General features: G+C 43.7%; 1 pseudogene; it reads right to left on the bottom strand.

Annotated features, from left to right (window-relative positions):
• Positions 1-17,334: 17,334 nt before the first annotated feature.
• LOC115200809 (trinucleotide repeat-containing gene 6B protein-like) overlaps positions 17,335-20,359 on the bottom strand; it is a 45,242-nt pseudogene continuing 42,217 nt past the window's right edge.

Here is a 20,359-nt window from a genome sequence, read left to right as displayed (position 1 = left end):
ACATGCGCCGAACACCATGAAATTCTTCCTTAAAAGTCCTTAACCAACAATGCAGTTTTAAGTAAAAATAAGAGTTAATAAAATATTTACTAAATAAACTAAAGTAAAAAAAAAAGTAAAACAACAAAATAACAATAACGAGGCTATATATACAGGGGGTACCGGTACCGAGTCAATGTGCGGGGGTACAGGTTAGTCGAGGTAATTGAGGTAATAAGTACATATAGGTAGGGGTAAAGTGACTATGCATAGATAATAAACAGTGAGTAGCAGCAGCGTAAAAAAGGGAGGGTCAATACAAATAGTCAGGGTTAGCTGTCCATTTGATTAGCTGTTCAGACTGGCTTGGGGGCAGAAGCTGTTAAGTAGCCTCTTGGACCTAGACTTGGCACTCCGTTACCGCTAGCTGTGCAGTAGCAGAGAAAACAGTCTATGACTACGGTAACTGGAGTCTTTGACAACTTTTAGGGCCTTCCTCTGACACCACCTAGAAGAGAGGTCTGGATGTCAGGAAGCTTGGCCCCAGTGATGAACTGAGCCGAATGCAGTACACTCTGTAGCGCTTTAGGTCGAATGCCAAGCAGTTGCCATACCAGGTGGTGATGCAACCACTCAGGATGCTCTCGATAGTGCAGCTGTAGAACTTTTTGCGGATCTGAGGACCCATGCCAAATCTTTTCACTCTCTTGAGGAGGAATAGGCATTGTTGTGCCCTCTTCACGACTGTCTTGGTGTGCTTGGACCATGATAGTTTGTTGGTGATGTGGAAACCAAGGAACTTGAAGCTCTCAACCTGCTCCACTACAGCCTCGTCGATGAGAATGGGTGTAGTCCACGATCATCTCCTTTGTCTTGATAACGTGGAGGGAGAGGTTGTTATCCTGGCACCACACTGCCAGGTCTCTGACCTCCTCCCTATAGGCTGTCTCATCATTGTTGGTGATCAGGCCGACCACCATTGTGTCATCGTAAACTTAATGATGGTGTTGGTGTCGTGCATGACCAAGCAGTCATGGGTGAACAGGGAGTACAGGAGGGGACTAAGCACGCACCCCTGAGGGACCCTCGTATTGAGGATCAGCGTGGCATATGTGTTGTTGCCTACCATTACCACCTTGGGGGCGGCCAACCAGGAAGTTCAGGATGCAGTTTCAGAAGGAGGTGTTTAGTCCCAGGGTCCTTAGCTTAGTGATGAGCTTTGAGGGCACTATGGTGTTGAGCGCTGAGCTGTGGTCAATGAACAGCATTCTCACGTAGGTGTTCCTTTTGTCCAGGTGGGAAAGGGCAGTGTGGAGTGCAATAGAGATTGTGTCATCTGTGGATCTGTTGGGGCTGTATGTGAATTGGAGTAGGTCTAGTGTTTCTGGTGATGATGGTGTTGATGTGAGCCATGACCAGCCTTTCAAAGAACTTCATGGCTACAGACGTACGTACTACAGGTCGGTAGTCATTTAGGGAGGTTACCTTGGTGTTCTTGGGCACAGGGGCTATGGTGGTCTACTTGAAACATGTAGGCATTACAGACTCGGTCAGGGACAGGTTGAAAATGTCAGTGAAGACACTTGCCAGTTGGTCAGCGCATGCTCTGAGCACATGTCCTGGTAATCCGTCTGGCCCTGCGGCCTTGTTAATGTTGACCTGATTAAAGGTCTTACTCACATCGGCTACGTTTGTGGGGGCTGTTTTGTTCGACTTCAGTGCGGCTTTTGACATTATTGATCATAGTCTGCTGCTGGAAAAATGTATGTGTTATGGCTTGACACCCCCTGCTATATTGTGAATAAAGAGTTACCTGTCTAACAGAACACAAAGGGTGTTCTTTAATGGAAGCATTTCCAAACATAATCCAGGTAGAATCAGGAATTCCCCAGGGCAGCTGTCTAGGCCCATTACTTTTTTCAATCTTTACTAATGACATGCCACTGGCTTTGAGTAAAGCCAGAGTTTCTATGTATGTGCATGACTCAACTCTATACATGTTAGCTATTGCAGCGACTGAAATGACACTTAAAAAAGAGTTGCAGTTAGTTTCAGAGTGGGTGGCAAGGAATAAGTTAGTCCTAAATATTTATAAAACATTGTATTTTGGACAAATCATTCACTAAATCCTGAACCTCAACTAAATCTTGTAATAAATAATGTGGAAATCGAGCAAGTTGAGGTGACTAAACTAAGGAGTAACCCTGGATTGTAAACTGTCATGGTCAAAACATATTGATACAACAGTAGCTAAGATGGGGAGAAGTATATCAATAATAAAGCGCTGTTCTACCTTCTTAACAGCACTATCAACAAGGCAGGAGCTACAGGCCCAGGTTTTGTCGCACCTGGACTACTGTTCCGTCATGCGGTCAGGTGCCACAAAAAAGGACTTCGGGGAAATTGCAATTTGGAGGAGAGATTGACTTCATCACTGCTTGTTTTTATGAGAGGTATTGACATGTTGAATGCACAGAGCTGTCTATTTGAACTGCTGGCACACAGCTCAGACACCCATGCATACCCCACAAGATATGCCACAGTCCCCAAGTCCAGAACAGACTATGGGAGGTGATCATCAATAATTTCAATAAGCATTTTCCACGTCTGGCCATGCTTTCCACCTGGTTACCCGGCCAACACCTCAGCACCCCCTGCAGCAACGTGCCCCCCCCCCCCGCTTCTCCTTTACCCAAATCCAAACAGCTGATGTTCTGAAAGGGCTGCAAAATCTGGATCCCTACAAATCAGCGGGACTATACAATCTGGACCCTCTCTAAAATTATCCGCCGAAATTGTTGCAACCCCTATTACTAGCCTATTCAACCTCTCTTTCGTATCATCTGTGATCCCTAAAGATTGGAAAGCTGCCTCGGTCATCCACCTCTTCGAAGGGGAAGACTCCTTAGACCCAAACTGTTATAGACCTATATCCATCCTGCCCTGCCTTTCAAAAAATCTTCGAAAGCCAAGTTAATAAACAGATCACTGACCATTTCAAATCCCACCGTACCTTCTCCATTATGCAATCTGGTTTCCGAGCTGGTCATGGGTGCACCTCAGCCACGCTCAAGGTCCTAAACGGTAACCGCCATTGATTAAAGACAGTACTGTGCAGCCGTCTTCATCGACCTGGCCAAGGCTTTCAACTCTGTCAATCACCGCATTCTTATCGGCAGACTCAATAGCCTTGGCTTCTCAAATGACTGCCTCACCTGGTTCACCAACTAATTCTCAGATAGAGTTCAGTGTGTCATATCGGAGGGCCTGTTGTCCGGACCTCTGGCAGTCTCTATGGGGGTGCCACAGGGTTCAATTCTCAGGCCGACTCTTTTCTATGTATATATCAATGATGTCGCTCTTGCTGCTGGCGATTCTCTGATCCACCTCTACGCACACGACACAATTCTGTATACATCTGGCCCTTCTTTGGACACTGTGTTAACAAACCTCCAAACGAGCTTCAACACAATACAACACACCTTTCTTGGCCACCAACTGCTTTTAAATGCTAGTAAAACTAAGTGCATGCTCTTCAACCGATTGCTCCCCGCACCCTCCCGCCCGACTAGCATCACTACTCTGAACGGTTCTGACCCAGAATATGTGGACAACTACAAATACCTAGGTGTCTGGTTAGACTGTAAACTCTCCTTCCAGACTCCCATTAACCATCTCCAATCCAAAATTAAATCTAGAATCGGCTTCCTATTTCGCAACAAAGCCTCCTTCACTCATGCCGCCAAACACCCTCGTAAAACTGACTATCCTACCGATCCTTGACTTCGGCGATGTCATTTACAAAATAGCCCCCAACACTCTACTCAGCAAACTGGATGCAGTCTATCACAGTGCCATCCGTTTTATCACCAAAGCCCCATATACTACCCACCACTGCGACCTCTATGCTCTCATTGGCTGGCCCTCACTACATATCCGTCGCTGAACCCATTGCTTCCAGGTCATCTATAAGATTCTGCTAGGTAAAGCCCCACCTTATCTCAGCTCACTGGTCACCATAGCAACACCCAACCGTAGCACGCGCTCCAGCAGGTATATTGCACTGGTCATCCCCAAAGCCAACACTTCCTTTGGCCGTCTTTCCTTCCAGTTCTCTGCTGCCAATGACTGGAACGAATTTCAAAAATATCTGAAGCTGGAGTCTTTTATATCCCTCTCTGACTTTAAGCATAAGCTGTCAGAGCAGCTTACCGATCACTGTACCTGTACACAGCCCATCTGTAAATAGCACACCCGACTACCTCATCCCCATATTATTACTTACCCTCTTGCTCTTTTGCACCCCAGTATCTCTACTTGCACATCATTATCTGCACATATATCACTCCACTATTAATGCTAAGTTGTAATTATTTTCGCCTCTATGGCCTATTTATTGCCTACCTCCCTACTCTTCTATATTTGCACACACTGTACATAGATTTTTCTTTTCTTTTGTGTTATTGACTGTATGTTTGTTTATGTGTAACTCTGTGTTGTTCTTTTTGTCGCACTGCTATGCTTTATCTTGGCCAGGTCGCAGTTGTAAATGAGAACTTGTTCTCAACTGGCCTACCTGGGTAAATAAAGGTGAAATAAAATAAATAAATAAAAACATGGAGCAATGACTACATGGAACTCTATTCCACATCAAGTATCTGATGCAAGCAGTAAAATTTGAGAAAAAAACCCAGAGAAAAATACACCTTATGGAACAGTGGGGACTGTGAAGCAACACAAAGATAGGCACACACACATGCATACACACACGATAACAGGTGCACTATAGATACACATACACATGGATTTTGTACTGTAGATATGTGGTAGTGGTGGAGTAGGGGCCTGAACTGCCTTAATTTTGCTGGACCCCAGGAAGCTGCCTTGGCAGCAGCTAATGGGGATCCATAATAAATACAAAATACGTAGAGCTTGATCAGACAGTCGTCTCATGCATGCTTCAGTGTTGCTTGCCTCGAAGCGCATATAGAAGTCATTTAGCTTGTTTGGTAGACTCGTGTCACTGGGCAGCTCGCATCTGGGCTTCCCTATGAAGTCAGAAATAGTTTGCAAGCCCTGCCACATCCGACAAAGGTCAGAGCCGGTGTAGTAGGATTCAATCATAGTCCGGTATTGATGCTTGCCTGTTTGATTTGATGGTTTGTTGGAAGGCATAGCGGGATTTCTAATAAGCTTCCGGGTTAGAGTCCCGCTCCTTGAAAGCGGCAGTTCTACCCTTTAGCTCAGTGCGGATGTTGCCTGTAATCCATGGAAAGTATTCAGACCCCTTGACTTTTTCCACATTTTGTTACGTTACAGCCCTATTCTAAAATCGATTAAATTATTTATTTCCCTCATACATCTACACACAATACCCCATAATGACAAAGCAAAAACAGGTTTTTAGACATTTTAGCAAATATATTATAAATAAAAAACTGAAATATCACATTTACATAAGTATTCAGACCCTTTACTCAGTACTTTGTTGAAGCACCTTTGGCAGCAATTACAGCTTCGAGCCTTCTTGGGTATGACGCTACATGCTTAGGACACCTGTATTTGGGGAGTTTCGCCCATTCTTCTCTGCAGATCCATTCAGGTTGGATGGGGGGCACCGCTGCACAGCTATTTTCAGGTCTCTCCAGAGATGTTCGATCAGGTTCAAGTCCGGGCTCTGGATGGGCCACTCAAGAACATTTGTCCCGAAGCCACTCCTGCATTGTTTTGGCTGTTAGTTTAGGGCCATTGTCCTGTTGGAAGGTGAACCTTCACCTCAGTCTGAGGTCCTGTGCGCTCTGTAGTAGGTTTTCATCAAGGAACTCTCTGTACTTTGCTCCGTTCATCTTTCCCTTGATCCTGACTAGTCTCCCAGTCCCTGCCGCTGAAAAATATCCCCACAGCAAGATGCTGCCACCACCATGCTTCACCGTAGGGATGGTGACAGGTTTCCTCCAGATATGACGCTTGGCATTCAGGTCAGAGTTCAATCTTTGTTTCATCAGACCAGAGAATCTTGTTTCTCATGGTCTGAGTCCTTTAGGTGCCTTTTGGCAAACTCCAAGCGGGCTGTCGTGCCTTTTACTGAGGAGTGACTTCCGTCTGGCCACTCTACCATAAAGGCCTGATTGGTGGAGTGCTGCAGAGAAGATTGTCCTTCTGGAAGGTTCTCCCATCTCCACAGAGGAACTCTGGAGCTCCGTCAGAGTCACCATCGGATTCTTGGTCACCTCCCTGACCAAGGCCCTTCTCCCCCGATTGCTCAGTTTGGGTGGGTGGCCAGCTCTAGGAAGAGTCTTGGTGGTTCAAAACTTCTTCCATTTTAGAATGATCGAGGCCACTGTGTTCTTACGGACCTTCAATGCTGCAGAAATGTTTTGGTACCCTTCCCCAGATCTGTGCCTCGACACAATCCTGTCTTGGAGCTCTACGGACAATTCCTTTGACCTCATGGCTTGGTTTTTGCTCTAACATGCACTGTCAACTGTGGGACCTTATATAGACAGGGTTGTGCCTTTTCAAATCATGTCCAGTCAATTGCTTTTACCACAGTTGGACTCCAATCAAGTTGTAGAAACATCTCAAGGATGATCAATGGAAACAGGATGCACCTGAGCTCAATTTCGAGTCTCATAGCAAAGGGTCTGAATACTTATGTAAATAAGCTATTTCCGTTTTTTGTTTTTTTCAATACATTTGCAAACATTTCTGAAGAACTGTTTCCGCTTTTTCATTATGGGCTATCGTGTGTAGATTGATGAGGCAAAAAAATATTTTTATCAATTTTAGAATAAGGCTGTAACATAACAAAATGTGGAAAAAGTCAAGCGGTCTGAATACTTTCCGAATACACTGTACGTACGTACGGTCACTGTGGGGACAATGTCATTGATGCACTTATTGATGAAGCCGGTGACTGATAGTAAACTCCTCAATGCCATCGTATGAATCCTGGAATATATTCCAGTCTGTGCTAGCAAAACAGTCCTGTAGTTTAGCATTTGCGTCATCTGACAAACCATTTTGTCAAACCAATACAACAAACTATTTCGATGGTATTGATATATATAACGCATGCACCACTCTCAAGTTGAGACTTGTTGACTGATGCCAAACGCGGCGGCTGTGAAGAAGGGAGCAGCTGCGGACCAGAAGACTACAGTCATAGCAGCACTGGTCCACACCTGCCCTGACTGTCGGGTGAGTAGTATTGGTTGGTACTGTATGTGCCTTTAGGTTCCTCTCTATGTGTAGGCTGTTGTACTGGCCTGTGTGGTACAGTCTTTTATATGTGTAGTAGTTTGTTACATCGTATTGCTTTGTTTATCATTTGTGTCAACTTTGAATTCAATCTAAACCACAGATTAACTTCCTCCATTTTGTACATGACATTTAGACGCAGACCTGAAGACATTCAAGCAGCACTTAGAGAGCAAGCATCTCCAGTCTCCACTGGTCCCAGTACTGGTTGATGCCCAGGCCTAAGTGACCACACACACTTTAATGGACCTACAGGTGGGTTAAGATTCTTCCATCATTCACACATAGTTGACATAGTGTGAACCATCACGTTGTCAATCAAATTCTGTCCTCAATGCTTAAGTTGTATTGTGTTTGTCTCAATTGGTGGAAATGCCGTGATCACTCATCGTCTTTAATGCCGTGATCACTCATCGTCTTTAATGTCGTGATCACTCATCGTCTTTAATGCCGTGATCACTCATCGTCTTTAATGCCGTGATCACTCATCGTCTTTAATGCCGTGATCACTCATCGTCTTTAATGCCGTGATCACTCATCGTCTTTAATGCCGTGATCACTTATCGTCTTTAATGTTGTGATTCACAGACACAAGATGACCACGATTTGAATGTTGTAACTGAGATGGAATGATATTAAGGGACACAAGCTTTATTGCCCTGGCCACATCTGCAGTCCTCATGCCTCCTTGCAGCATGCCTAAGGCATGTTCAAGCAGATGAGCAGGGACCCTGGGCATCTTTCTTTTGATGTTTTTCAGAGTCAGTAGAAGGGCCTCTTTAGTGTCCTAAGTTTTCATAACTGTGACCTTAATTGCCTACCGTCTGTAAGCTGTTAGTGTCTTAATACCTGTTGGGGCCAGGGGGCAGGATCTTATCCCGGTATTGGGATTCATTGTCATGTGACCATGGCGGGGAATTCAAAACTGCAAGAGTCTAATCATTTCAAATACTCAAATAATCAACTATTTTCCTCCATTTGAAAGATACACATCTCCTAAATCTAATCACGTTGTCCGATTTTCAAAGAGGCTTTACGGAGAATGCATAAAGTTAGGTTATGTTAGGAGAGTACATTGACAATAGCTGTGTGTAATGTTTAGCCAATTCAAAGAAGGGCATCAACACAGACAGAAAACCAGCTAGAATTATGCACTTACCTTTGACAATCTGCATCAGATGACACTCATAGGACATTATGTTATACAATACATGCATTTTTAGTTCCATGAAGTTCATATTCATATCCAAAAACAGCATTTACAGTCGCGGTGAAATTCTGATTTTTTTTCGGCTCGAATGCTCCCAGTGAATCCAGCGTTACAAATCACGGAATTACTATTCGAAAACATTGGTAAATTATAATATTGTCATTCAAAGAATAATATATTATCATCTCGTAATTGCTACCGAATGGCCAGATCTCAAAATAACTTTACTGGGAAATCACATTTTGCAATAAACGGGGTACTATGCTAAGAACAATAGGCTAGGCTATACAGGTTAGCAGCATCTAATATCATAATAACATTGTAAATATCCCCTTACCTTTGATTATCTCCATCAGAAGGCACTGCCAGGTTTCCCAGGTCCAGAACAAATGTGGTTTCTTTTGACAAAGTTCATAATTTATGTCCAAATAACACCAAGTAGTTAGCGTTCAGTAGGCTCCCACAAAACGTGGTGGGGGGGGGGTGTAAAATCACGCCGAAAAGCTAAAAAAACCTAGTAAATAATCTATTTACGTTCGTTCAAACATGTCAAACGTTGTTTAGCATCAATCTTTTGGTCCATTTTTAACGTGAAACATCAGTAAACATCAGTAATATTTTCACACGACCTATCCTGTGTCTAGAAAAACGATTATGACAAATTCACTCTTCTCAGATTTATGCACAGGCGCGAAAAAATGAAGTGACGACAAGTCAAATTCCCTGCATTCTAATTTGCTCTGTGTTAATCATAGACGCTTCAAACAACTTTATAAAGATCGTTGACATCTAGTGGAAGCCTTAGGAGTTGCGAAATGAATCCTTTCTCACTGTGGTATCTATAAAACAATGACACTAAATAGTACAGTCACAAAATTCAATTTTTTTTATCTATTTTTCACAGGTTTTTGCCTGCAATATGAGTTTTGTTATACTTACAGACACCATTCAAACTGTTTTAGAAAATTCAGAGTGTTTTCTATCCGAATGTGTTAATAATATGCATATCCTAGCTTCTGAGTTGGTGTAGGAGGCAGTTAAAAATGGGCACATATTTTTGAAAAAAATTCTCAATACTGCCCCCTAGCCCCAACAGGTTTTAACGACCGTTCCACAGGTGCATGTTCATTAATTGTTTATGGTTCATTGAACAAGCATGGGAAACAGTGTTTAAACCCTTTACAATGAAGCTCTGTGAAGTTATTTGGATTTTTACGAATTATCTTTGAAAGACAGGGTCCTGAAAAAGGGACGTTTTTTTTTTTGCTGAGTTTATTTCTTTACAGTACAATGGGAGGGTCATGTGAAAATCTTTTTTATGTTGGGGAGTTTGTTGTTTTTTTACGCATGACCCCCCTTCCACCCCCCACACACATTTCTAACTGTCCTTTACGCTTTCAGTTGTTTCTCAATTTGTAACTCACCCACCAAAAATCACAATATGCTGTTTTACATTTTGTGTTATTTGTGCTGGTCTAATTCCTAAAATGGAAAAGCAGAAGAATCTGTGTGCTCTCAAATATCAATAATAGTTCATAAGGTGCTCTTTGATGTACCCGCTTTGTGGCATTGATGAATAAATTGTTTTATCTTTCCTTCAAGTCAGATGTTTATATGTTCTGTATAAAAGGCATATGTATGCATTGTTTACTATTTTGATCTCTTTAAAACAATGTAATTGCTGGAGTTCAGGTGTTTGACGTGATTGATGGGTGACTAGGTGCATTCTTGTCAAATAAATATGCTTATTCATTCATGATTAGAGAGACATTCTGCAATGAGTTAAACTGGCTTTGATTAAATATAGACCTCCACAGGCTGAACGAGAAAAGGATCTGGTAAAATAAAGGTAGCCTAGTATTCATGGCACATTGTAAATATCTGACTGCTACTAGGATAGTATTCTGTACAAGATACAAGAACAAATGCATAAATAAGCATTTGGTATTAAATTAAATATTGAAAATGTTAAAAATATATTTCGTTTAAGGATCAAGGTAGCTATAGTTAGTTAGCTGACAGCAAAGGTGTCAGATAGAGATTATGTGTAGGACCTTGCATGGATTTGTAGTCTTGCATGATATCTACAGTTGAAGTCGGAAGTTTACATACACCTTAGCCTAATACATTTAAACTCAGTTTTTCACAATTCCTAACATTTAATCCTAGTAATAATTGTCTTAGGTCAGTTAGGATCAACACTTTATTTGAAGAATGTGAAATGTCATAATAATAGTAGAGAGAATGACTTATTTCTGCTTTTATTTATTTCATCACATTCTCAGTGGGTCAAAAGTTTACATACACTCGATTAGTATTTGGTAGCATTGCCTTTAAATTGTTTAACTTGGGTCAAATGTTTTGGGTAGCCTTCTACAAGCTTCCCACAATAAGTTGGGTGAATTGTGGCCCATTCCTCCTGACAGAGCTGGTGTAACTGAGTCAGGTTTGTAGGCCTCCTTGCATGCACACGCTTTTTCAGTTCTGCCCACAAATGTTTTATGGGATTGAGGTCAGGGCTTTGTGATGGCCACTCCAATACCTTGACTTAGTTGTCCTTAAGCCATTTCGCCACAACTTTGGAAGTATGCTTGGGGTCATTGTCCATTTGGAAGACCCATTTGCGACCAAGCTTTTAACTTCCTGACTGATGTCTTGAGATGTTGCTTCAATATATCCACATAATTTTCCTTCCTCATGACGCCTCTATTTTGGGAAGAGCACCAGTCCCTCCTGCAGCAAAGCACCCCACAACATGATGCTGCCACCCTGTGCTTCACGGTTGGGATGGTCATCTTTGGCTTGCAAGCCTCTCCCTTTTTCCTCCAAACAAAACGATGGTCATTATGGCCAAACAGTTCTATTTTTGTTTCATCAGACCAGAGGACATTTCTCCAAAAAGTACGATCTTTGTCCCAATGTGCAGTTGCAAACCGTAGTCTAGCTTTTTTATGATGGTTTTGGAACAGTGGCTTCTTCCTTGCTGAGCGGCCTCTCAGGTTATGTCGATATAGGACTCATTTTACTGTGGATATAAATACTTTTGTACCGGTTTCCTCCAGCTTCTATAGCCATGACATAATTTTCTGGAATTTTCCAAGCTGTTTAAAGACACAGTCAACTTAGTGTATGTAAACTTCTGACCCACTGGAATTGTGATACAGTGAATTATAAGTGAAATAATCTCTGTAAACAATTGTTGGAAAAATTACTTGTGTCATGCACAAAGTAGATGTCCTAACCGACTTGCCAAAACTATAGTTTGTTAACAAGAAATTTGTGGAGTGGTTGAAAAACGAGTTTTAATGACTCCAACCTAAGTGTATGTAAACTTCTGACTTCAACTGTACTTTGATGATAATTAGCTTTTTCGAATTTAAGAGTAAATAGAGCCAAATATGTTGATAAAAGTTACCTTGTCTGTGATTGATTTAACATGGTCTTCAAAATGTCACGCCAGGGAAAACCTACATGAAACAGGCCTCGTTTGAAGTGGTTCTAAAATCCTCTATCGGAAAAATGAATGGTGAAAAAAACCCAAACGGGAACATTTTCTGTGGGATTATATTACAGATGACTGTGAAAACAGACTATAGAGGGACAATCCAGGAGGAATAACATTGTTGTGGATGACATACCAGAGTCTCCACATGAGACCTGGACGGAGTCTGAGGAGAAAGTGAGAAAATATTTCACCAAAAAGCTGCAGATGGACCATAGGAAGATTGAGGTGGAGCGCGCCCACAGGTCTGGAAAACCTGGAACCAGCCCAGGTGACAGACCCAGGCTGATAGTGGTCAAGTTCCTAAGGTTCAAGGACAAGATGGCTGTTCTGGAGAGAGCCAAGAACTTGAGGAACCAACATCTAACTCAACGAGGACTTCTCTTAAGCTGTGCACCAGAGGTGGAAAGAACTTATCCCAGCTATGAAAGCTGCCAGAGAGCGTGGGGACATTGCTTAGGCCTACATCCGCTACGACAAGCTCATTGTCCACCCTTCCTCGCAAAAGCCTGGGAGGAGTGAGAGCCAAGCTTTTGGGTCAGTAGCTTCAAGCCATCACACACACACACACACAAACACACACACACACACACACGTGCCTGATTGACTGACTATTAGTCAAACAATGTTTAAATTGTTATTTTACTTCTTTTCTTTTCACCGATAAGCTACCCAGGAAAGGTCTGAGAATATCCCATATTAATATAAGTAGCCTTTGAAATAAGGTTCATGAAATCAATAACTTGCTAACATCAGATAACATTCATATACTGGCCATCTCTGAAACTCACTGATAATTCCTTTGACGATACAGCAGTAGCAATACAGGGATATGACATCTACAGAAAAGGCAGGAATGCCTGTATATGTTCAGAGCATTATTCCTGTAAAGTTTAGAGGATCTCATGTCAAATGTTTTTGAAGTGTTGTGGTTGCAAGTTCACCTGCCTCGTCTAAAGCCTCTTCTTTAGGGGTGCCATTATAGGCCACCAAGTGCTAACAGTATCAAAATCAAATCGAATGTATTGGTCACATACACGTGTTTATTGTAGGTGTAGCGAAATGCTTGTGCTTCTAGCTCCGACAGTGCAGTAATATCTAACAAGTGATATTTAACAGTTTCACAACATATACCCAAAATACACGTTCATCTAAGTAAGGAATGGATTAAGTATACATATATGTCAGAGCAGCATTGGACTAAGATACAGTGGCATAGAATAGAATACAGTATATACATGAGATGGGTGATGCAATATTTACACACAATCAAAGTGACTAAGATACCGTAGAATAGTGTAGTTTATACATGAGATGCGTAATGCATGATACAAAAACAGAGGCTAATGTCATTTCCTTAAAGTGGCCAGTGATTCCTAATCTATGTCTATAGGCAGCAGCCTCTGATGTGCTGGAGATGGCTGTTTAACAGTCAGTGGTGTAGTATAGAATACAATACAGTACATACATATGAGATGGGTGATGCAATACGTTAACACAATTTAAAAGTGACGAAGATACCGTAGAATAGTGTGGAGTGCAGTTTATACATATGAGACGAGTAATGCTAGATACGGAAACATTATTAAAGTGGCTAGTGATCCATTTCTAAAAGTTTTAATCTATGTCTATAGGCAGCTGCCTCTAATGTGCTAGTGATGGCTGTTTGACAGTCTGATGGCCTTGAGATAGGAGCTGTTTTTCAGTCTCTCGGTCCCAGCTTTGTTGCACCTGTACTGACCTCGCCTTCTGGATGATAGCGGGGTGAACAGGCAGTGGCTCAGGTGGTTGATGTCCTTGATGATCTTTTTGGCCTTCCTATGGCATCGGGTGCTGTATGTATGTGTTCAGGAGGGAAGATCGCACCACCCTCTGGAGAGCTTTGCGGATGTGGGCGGTGCAGTTGCCGTACCAGGCGATGAGACAGCCCGACAGGATGCTCTCAATTGTGCATCTGTAAAAGTTTGTGAGGGTTTTAGGTGTTAAACCAAATTTCTTTAGCCTCCTGAGGTTGGATAATTTGTATTTGGATAATATGTGTGCAATGCTTGATAGTGTGTGTAATGTTAACAGAGGTCTATTTTCTGGGTGACCTGAACATTGACTGGTTAGCAACTAGCTGTCCTCTCAAGAGGTAGTTTCTAACTGTGACTAATGCCTGTAATATGACCCAGGATATCACTCAACCAACTAGAGTGCATACCAATAGTGTTGGATCTGTGACATCCGCTTGTATTGATCATATCTTCACTAATGCTGCAGAGCTTTGCTCCAAAGCAATATCAGTTTCCATTGGCTGTAGTGACCATAATATTGTGGCAGTAACAAGAAAGCCAAAGTGCCAAAGGTTGGGCCTAAAGTAATTTATAAGAGATCACACAAAATGTTCTCTCAGGACTCTTTTGTTGAACATGTTGGTCTGATGTGTATGAGGAAGTGAATCCAAATGCAGCACTAGAATTCATGCCAATTAAGTGTGAGAACCAGTTGGAGAGTTATTTATCCAACAGAACCCAGAGTGTTCTCCAATGGAATCTTCTCTAACATCAGATATGTACAGTGCGTTGTCCCTCAGGGCAATTTTCATGGACCTACTCCTCTATATTTTTACAAATGATTTGCACCTGGTCTTACACAAAGCTAAAATTACAATGTATGCAGATGATTCCACACTCTCCATGTCAGCACCCAAACCCAGTGAGATCCCTTACATTCTAAACAAGGAGTTAGTTATCAGGAAAGGTGATCAATAAACTGGTCTTAAATACATCTAAAACTAATAGCATTGTATTTGGTTCAAAACATTCTCCAAAGACCTAAACGCCAACTGGAGTTGTACATGAAGGGTGTGAACATTGAGCAAGTTGAGGAAGCTAAACTCCTAGGTATAACAGTGGATAGTTAATTATCATGGGCAAGTCATTGAAAAAGAGTTGTGAAGATGGGGAGGGGTATGTGTCTCAGACTCACTGAGGTAGTGGTATGGTTTTAACATGTAACACAATGACACCTGAAGAGTTGAATTCAACCTTTATTGTGTTTGCTTAAATTAATGATCTCCTTTGTAAAATCTGAAAACAAACAAAAAGAACCTGAACAGGAGTGATAAAGCCCGCCTTAATTTAAATTGATACACAACAAAAAAATTAAACAATTGGTAACTTTAACGTGTTTGCAAAACACCGCTCCAGCTCAGCTTGGTATGGTAGGTTTTGGCAGCTTAATATAATTGCCTTCAGTTGTTTGCTTCTTTAAAAAAAATATTACTGCAATTCAGACAAAAAAAATAATATTTCTGCTAAAACCACAACTTAAGAGAAATATGCATTAGTGCCTATGTTCTTGAACTTTCCACACACACACACTTGCATCAAGTACATACACACGGAACACCTGATGTAAAAAATGTCCGCCTCCCAAGTGTTTGCAGACACACACACTGTCTCTCACAATCACTCGCTTGTTAATCATGAATCCACTTGTTAATCATGAATCTCTCTTTGACAAAAACACATTCACCACGGCAACGACAGACACAGGGCGCGTTCCTATGCTTAGACGTTGCTGAAGCCAGACAGATCTTACTTAAAATACCTATCCAGGCATTGTATTAGCTAACCACATCATAGGTTACAGCAATTTGTCAGTCGATGACGTGGCACGCACCCGTTGGTTGTTGCATCGCCTCTCCTTAGCTGTGGACCGCGCCCACAGCCTCACAATATCATCATCAACATACCGTCACGCCTAGCACATTCACACAGGCAGGCAGGAGGGAACATTGTACAGCTAGTAATAAGTGATCAGTCATCATCATCATCATCTGCATGACATAATAACCAACTTGATTGAGTAAGAAAAAATATATAACGAGGTCAGCATTTTGAAGGAAAAACAAAAAGAAAAGACATCTTGGATTTTTCCACTGTTCCACAATTTGTTTTACAAACAGGGAAAAAAATGACATACATTTTTGCTTGTTAAACATCAGAGCAGTGTGTAACTGGTGAGAAATAGAGAGAAGGTGGTTCCGAATGTCAGAACGGGTTGGGTCAGGTAGGTACTGTAAGCCCAACTGGCCCGGCGCTGTAACGTCCTGTAGGTTTGTGTAGTAGAGTTGTTGTAATAAGTTGTTACACGTTGTTACACATCACATAGGAAGACCTCCATGTGTTGTCACGTTGTTAGTTCCTCTACAGGGCATGCCTGAGTGATAGGGGCTCAGTATGCTCAGTGTGAGTTCTGGTTTTTATTACATGGGTGTAGAAAGAGGAGTCATCCAGATGAGTGTCAGTCCAACAGATTCCACCTCTGTCTGTTCAAGTCTTGCTGTTGAAGTCTTCATTTAAAGGTAAAAGGTGTGCGAATGTATGTGTGTTTGTGTGTGAGATTTTGTGTGCGGGTAGTGTTGGCGTGTCACCGTCTATTCGTGACATAATGTGTGTGACAGTTAACGTCAGTGGACCTGCATGTTTGTCACCAGTGTAGTATGAACTCATTTCATCGGTGTGTTAACGTATATACACACACTCAGTGGCCAGTTTATAAGTTACACCAGCTCGTTCCCGAAAAGGGCTCGCTCCTACAGACAGTGAGTCACGTGGCCGTGGCTGGCTATATATAGCAGGCAGACGGGCATCAAGGCATTCCAGTTACTGTTCGATGGAACGCTAGAATGGGCAAAACAAGTGACCGTAGCGACTTTGAGCGTGGTATGATTGTCGGTGCTAGGCGTACCGGTTCCAGTCTCTCAGAAACGGCCGGCCTCCTGGGCTTTTCACGCACAACACTGTCTAGGGTTTACTGAGAATGGAGCGACAAACAAAAAAGCTAAACAGCTCATTGATGAGAGGTCGAAGGAGAACGGCAAGAAAAGTGCAAGCTAACAGGCGGACCACAAACAGGAAAATAATGGCGCAGTACAACAGTGGTGTGCAGAAGGGCATCTTGGAACACACAACTCGTCGGTCCTTGTCATGGATGGGTTATTGTAGCAGACGACCACACCGGGTTCCACTCCTATCAGCTAAAAACAAGAAGCGGATCCAGTGGACACGTGATCACCAACACTGGACAATTGAGTGGAAAAACATAATCTGGTCCGACGAATCCCGGTTCCTGTTGCGTCATGCTGATGCCAGTCAGGATTTGGCGTAAGCAGCATGAGTCCATGGCCCCATCCTGCCTGGTGTTAACGGTACAGGCTGGTGGTGTAATGGTGGGAGAATGTTTTCCTGGCACACGTTAGGTCCCTAGATACCAATTGAGCAACGTTTCCATGCCCCGAAGAATTCTGGAGGCTCTGGAGGTTTGACCCGGTACTAGACGGGTGTATCTAATATACTGGCCACCGGGTGTGTGGGGGAGAATGTGTGCAAGTGCATGTTTTTTCGTAATGTATGCGTTCATGTATTAGGTGCGGTCATTCAGATAGAATCAGCCCCTCCTCCTAGCAGGTCTCCAGGCAGCAGAGCAGCAGGACTCCCCATCTGGTGTCGATCCTCCATGGCAGGGGACCCCCACATACTACTGCTGGGGTACCCTCCACCCCCCATCCCTCCCCACAAACCCTGTCTGCCGGGCTCTACACCCCCTGCCACCCCTCCTCCCCCAGAACCGTTACTGCTCCACTGGGCAAACATACTCAGGCCGGGCCCCTGGGTGGGGGTAGGATCCAGGGAGCCTCCTGTACCGTCTAAACTCTGCCAGCCAGAGCTGACTCCTCCCCCTCCGTTACCTCCTCCTCCAGGGGCAGACCCCTCTCCTTCTCTGGTTCTGTCTCGTTCCCTCTCCCCGCTGCTGTTGGCCCCCATGGCGCCTGTCCCTGTGGGGCCCCCCTGGCCTCCACTGGACCCTGGGGCCCCAGCTGCTCCGCTGGACCCTGCCCCTCCCGCCTGGGAATGTGCAAAATAGCGAGCGACCTCCTCTTCGCTCACAAACTTGGCCAGGATGGTGGTATTGCCCAGGACACACCTGGAGAGAGAGAGGAGATAGTAAGGAGTGATTGAATGTTTTGTGTTCACCGGCTATTATTTATTAGTGTTCACATTCTATTATAGTAATCGCCATTAAGTCTACGCAGGTTTTCCCCAGCCCATTCCTACGAAATGAGTGTGTTCCAAGCCCACCAGACAGCCAGCATGGAATGTCCTTGATTTTCAGTCTATGGTATGTCCATCTATGGAGCTGGAGCTTGTTCATCAACAGCAGTGGCTCCAAACTGTGGGCATGCATTCGTCATTGCATAGCTTACATGTCTAGATCAACTAGCCCATGTCAGCGAATGGTTGATGTTTTAGGCCGTAGATATGAGTGACAACAAAACTACAACTATCAAATGAACACACATTAGACATGACAAAATGTATATAACTGCAGGAAATAAGCTTTAAACCAGGAACATTCCCTCCACCAAAACAGGGGTGTGAATAGCTTGTCATGAACAGTGCTTGTGCCCATAGAAATAGATGTGGTGCGCACGCGGGGGGTGGGGGGGCTGTTTCCCCCAATGCTGAAAAAGTTTGAGAACCCCGATCTACAAAACTACACCACTGAGGCTGATTGACAAGCTGAGAGGAGGGGCTTACATGTGTAGTGCGCTCTGGGCCTTTGCTGCTTCCTGTGGGGTGCTGTAGCGAATCAGAGCGCTGCCCTGGGTCAGGCCGAGGTGAAAGGTCAGCAGGGGGCCATGCTGCATACAGATGGTACGGAGGGTGGAGCCGTCAATCTGCAGGAGGGAACAACAGAGGGACATGGGTTAGGGATGACTTGTGTGGTAGAGGGGGATATGTGAAGGAGAAGTGATGGTTTGTGTGCACATACATGTGGTTGTCTCTGTTGTCCTGAGGGATGATGTGTGTGTGTGGGTAGTCTTGAGGAATAATGCGTGTGTGTGTGTGTGTGTAGGTAGTCTTGAGGGATGGTGTGTGTGTAGTCTTGATGAGGGATGGTGTGTGCGTGTGTAGTCTTGATGAGGGATGATGTGTGTGTGTGTAGTCTTGATGAGGGATGGTGTGTGTGTGTAGTCTTGATGAGGGATGATGTGTGTGTGTAGTCTTGATGAGGGATGATGTGTGTGTGTAGTCTTGATGAGGGATGATGTGTGTGTGTAGTCTTGATGAGGGATGATGTGTGTGTGTGTGTGTGTGTGTGTGTGTGTGTGTGTAGTCTTGATGAGGGATGATGTGTGTGTGTGTGTGTGTGTGTGTGTGTGTGTGTAGTCTTGATGAGGGATGATGTGTGTGTGTAGTCTTGATGAGGGATGATGTGTGTGTGTAGGTAGTCTTGATGAGGGAGGATGTGTGTGTGTGTGTGTGTGTGTGTGTGTGTGTAGGTAGTCTTGATGAGGGATGTGTGTGTGTGTGTGTGTGTGTGTGTGTGTGTGTGTGTGTAGGTAGTCTTGATGAGGGATGATGTGTGTGTGTGTGTGTGTGTAGGTAGTCTTGATGAGGGATGATGTGTGTGTGTGTGTGTGTGTGTGTGTGTGTGTGTGTGTGTAGGTAGTCTTGATGAGGGATGATGTGTGTGTGTGTGTGTGTGTGTGTGGTTGATGGATGATGTGTGTTTGTGAGTTGATGATTATGTGTGTGTGTGTGTGGTGGTAGTCTTGATGAGGGATGATGTGTGTGTGTGTGTGGGTAGTCTTGATGAGGGATGATGTGTGTGTGTGTGTGTGGGTAGTCTTGATGAGGGATGATGTGTGTGTGTGTGTGTGTGTGGGTAGTCTTGATGAGGGATGATGTGTGTGTGTGTGTGGGTAGTCTTGATGGGGATGTGTGTGTGTGTGTGTGTGTGGGTAGTCTTGATGAGGGATGATGTGTGTGGGTAGTCTTGATGAGGGATGTGTGTGTGTGTGTGTGTGTGTAGGTAGTCTTGATGAGGGATGATGTGTGTGTGTGTAGGTAGTCTTGATGAGGGATGATGTGTGTGTGTGTGTGTAGGTAGTCTTGATGAGGGATGATGTGTGTGTGTGTGTGTGTGTGTGTGGGTAGTCTTGATGAGGGATGATGTGTGTGTGTGTGTGTGTGTGTGTGTGTGTGTGGGTAGTCTTGATGAGGGATGTGTGTGTGTGTGTGTGTGTGTGTAGGTAGTCTTGATGAGGGATGATGTGTGTGTGTGTGTGTGTGTAGGTAGTCTTGATGAGGGATGATGTGTGTGTGTGTGTGTGTGTGTGTAGGTAGTCTTGATGAGGGATGATGTGTGTGTGTGTGTGTGTGTGTGTAGGTAGTCTTGATGAGGGATGATGTGTGTGTGTGTGTGTGTGTGTGTGTGTAGGTAGTCTTGATGAGGGATGATGTGTGTGTGTGTGTGTGTGTGTGTGTGGTGTGTGGTAGGTAGTCTTGATGAGGGATGATGTGGGTGTGTGTGTGTGTGTAGTCTTGATGAGGGATGATGTGTGTGTGTGTGGG

This window comes from Salmo trutta, chromosome 10 (assembly GCF_901001165.1).
Source record: "Salmo trutta chromosome 10, fSalTru1.1, whole genome shotgun sequence".
In the NCBI taxonomy this organism is placed as follows: Eukaryota; Metazoa; Chordata; class Actinopteri; order Salmoniformes; family Salmonidae; genus Salmo; species Salmo trutta.
The sequence above is the reverse complement of the archived record's forward strand: the minus strand, read 5'-3'. Positions and strand labels throughout refer to the sequence as shown.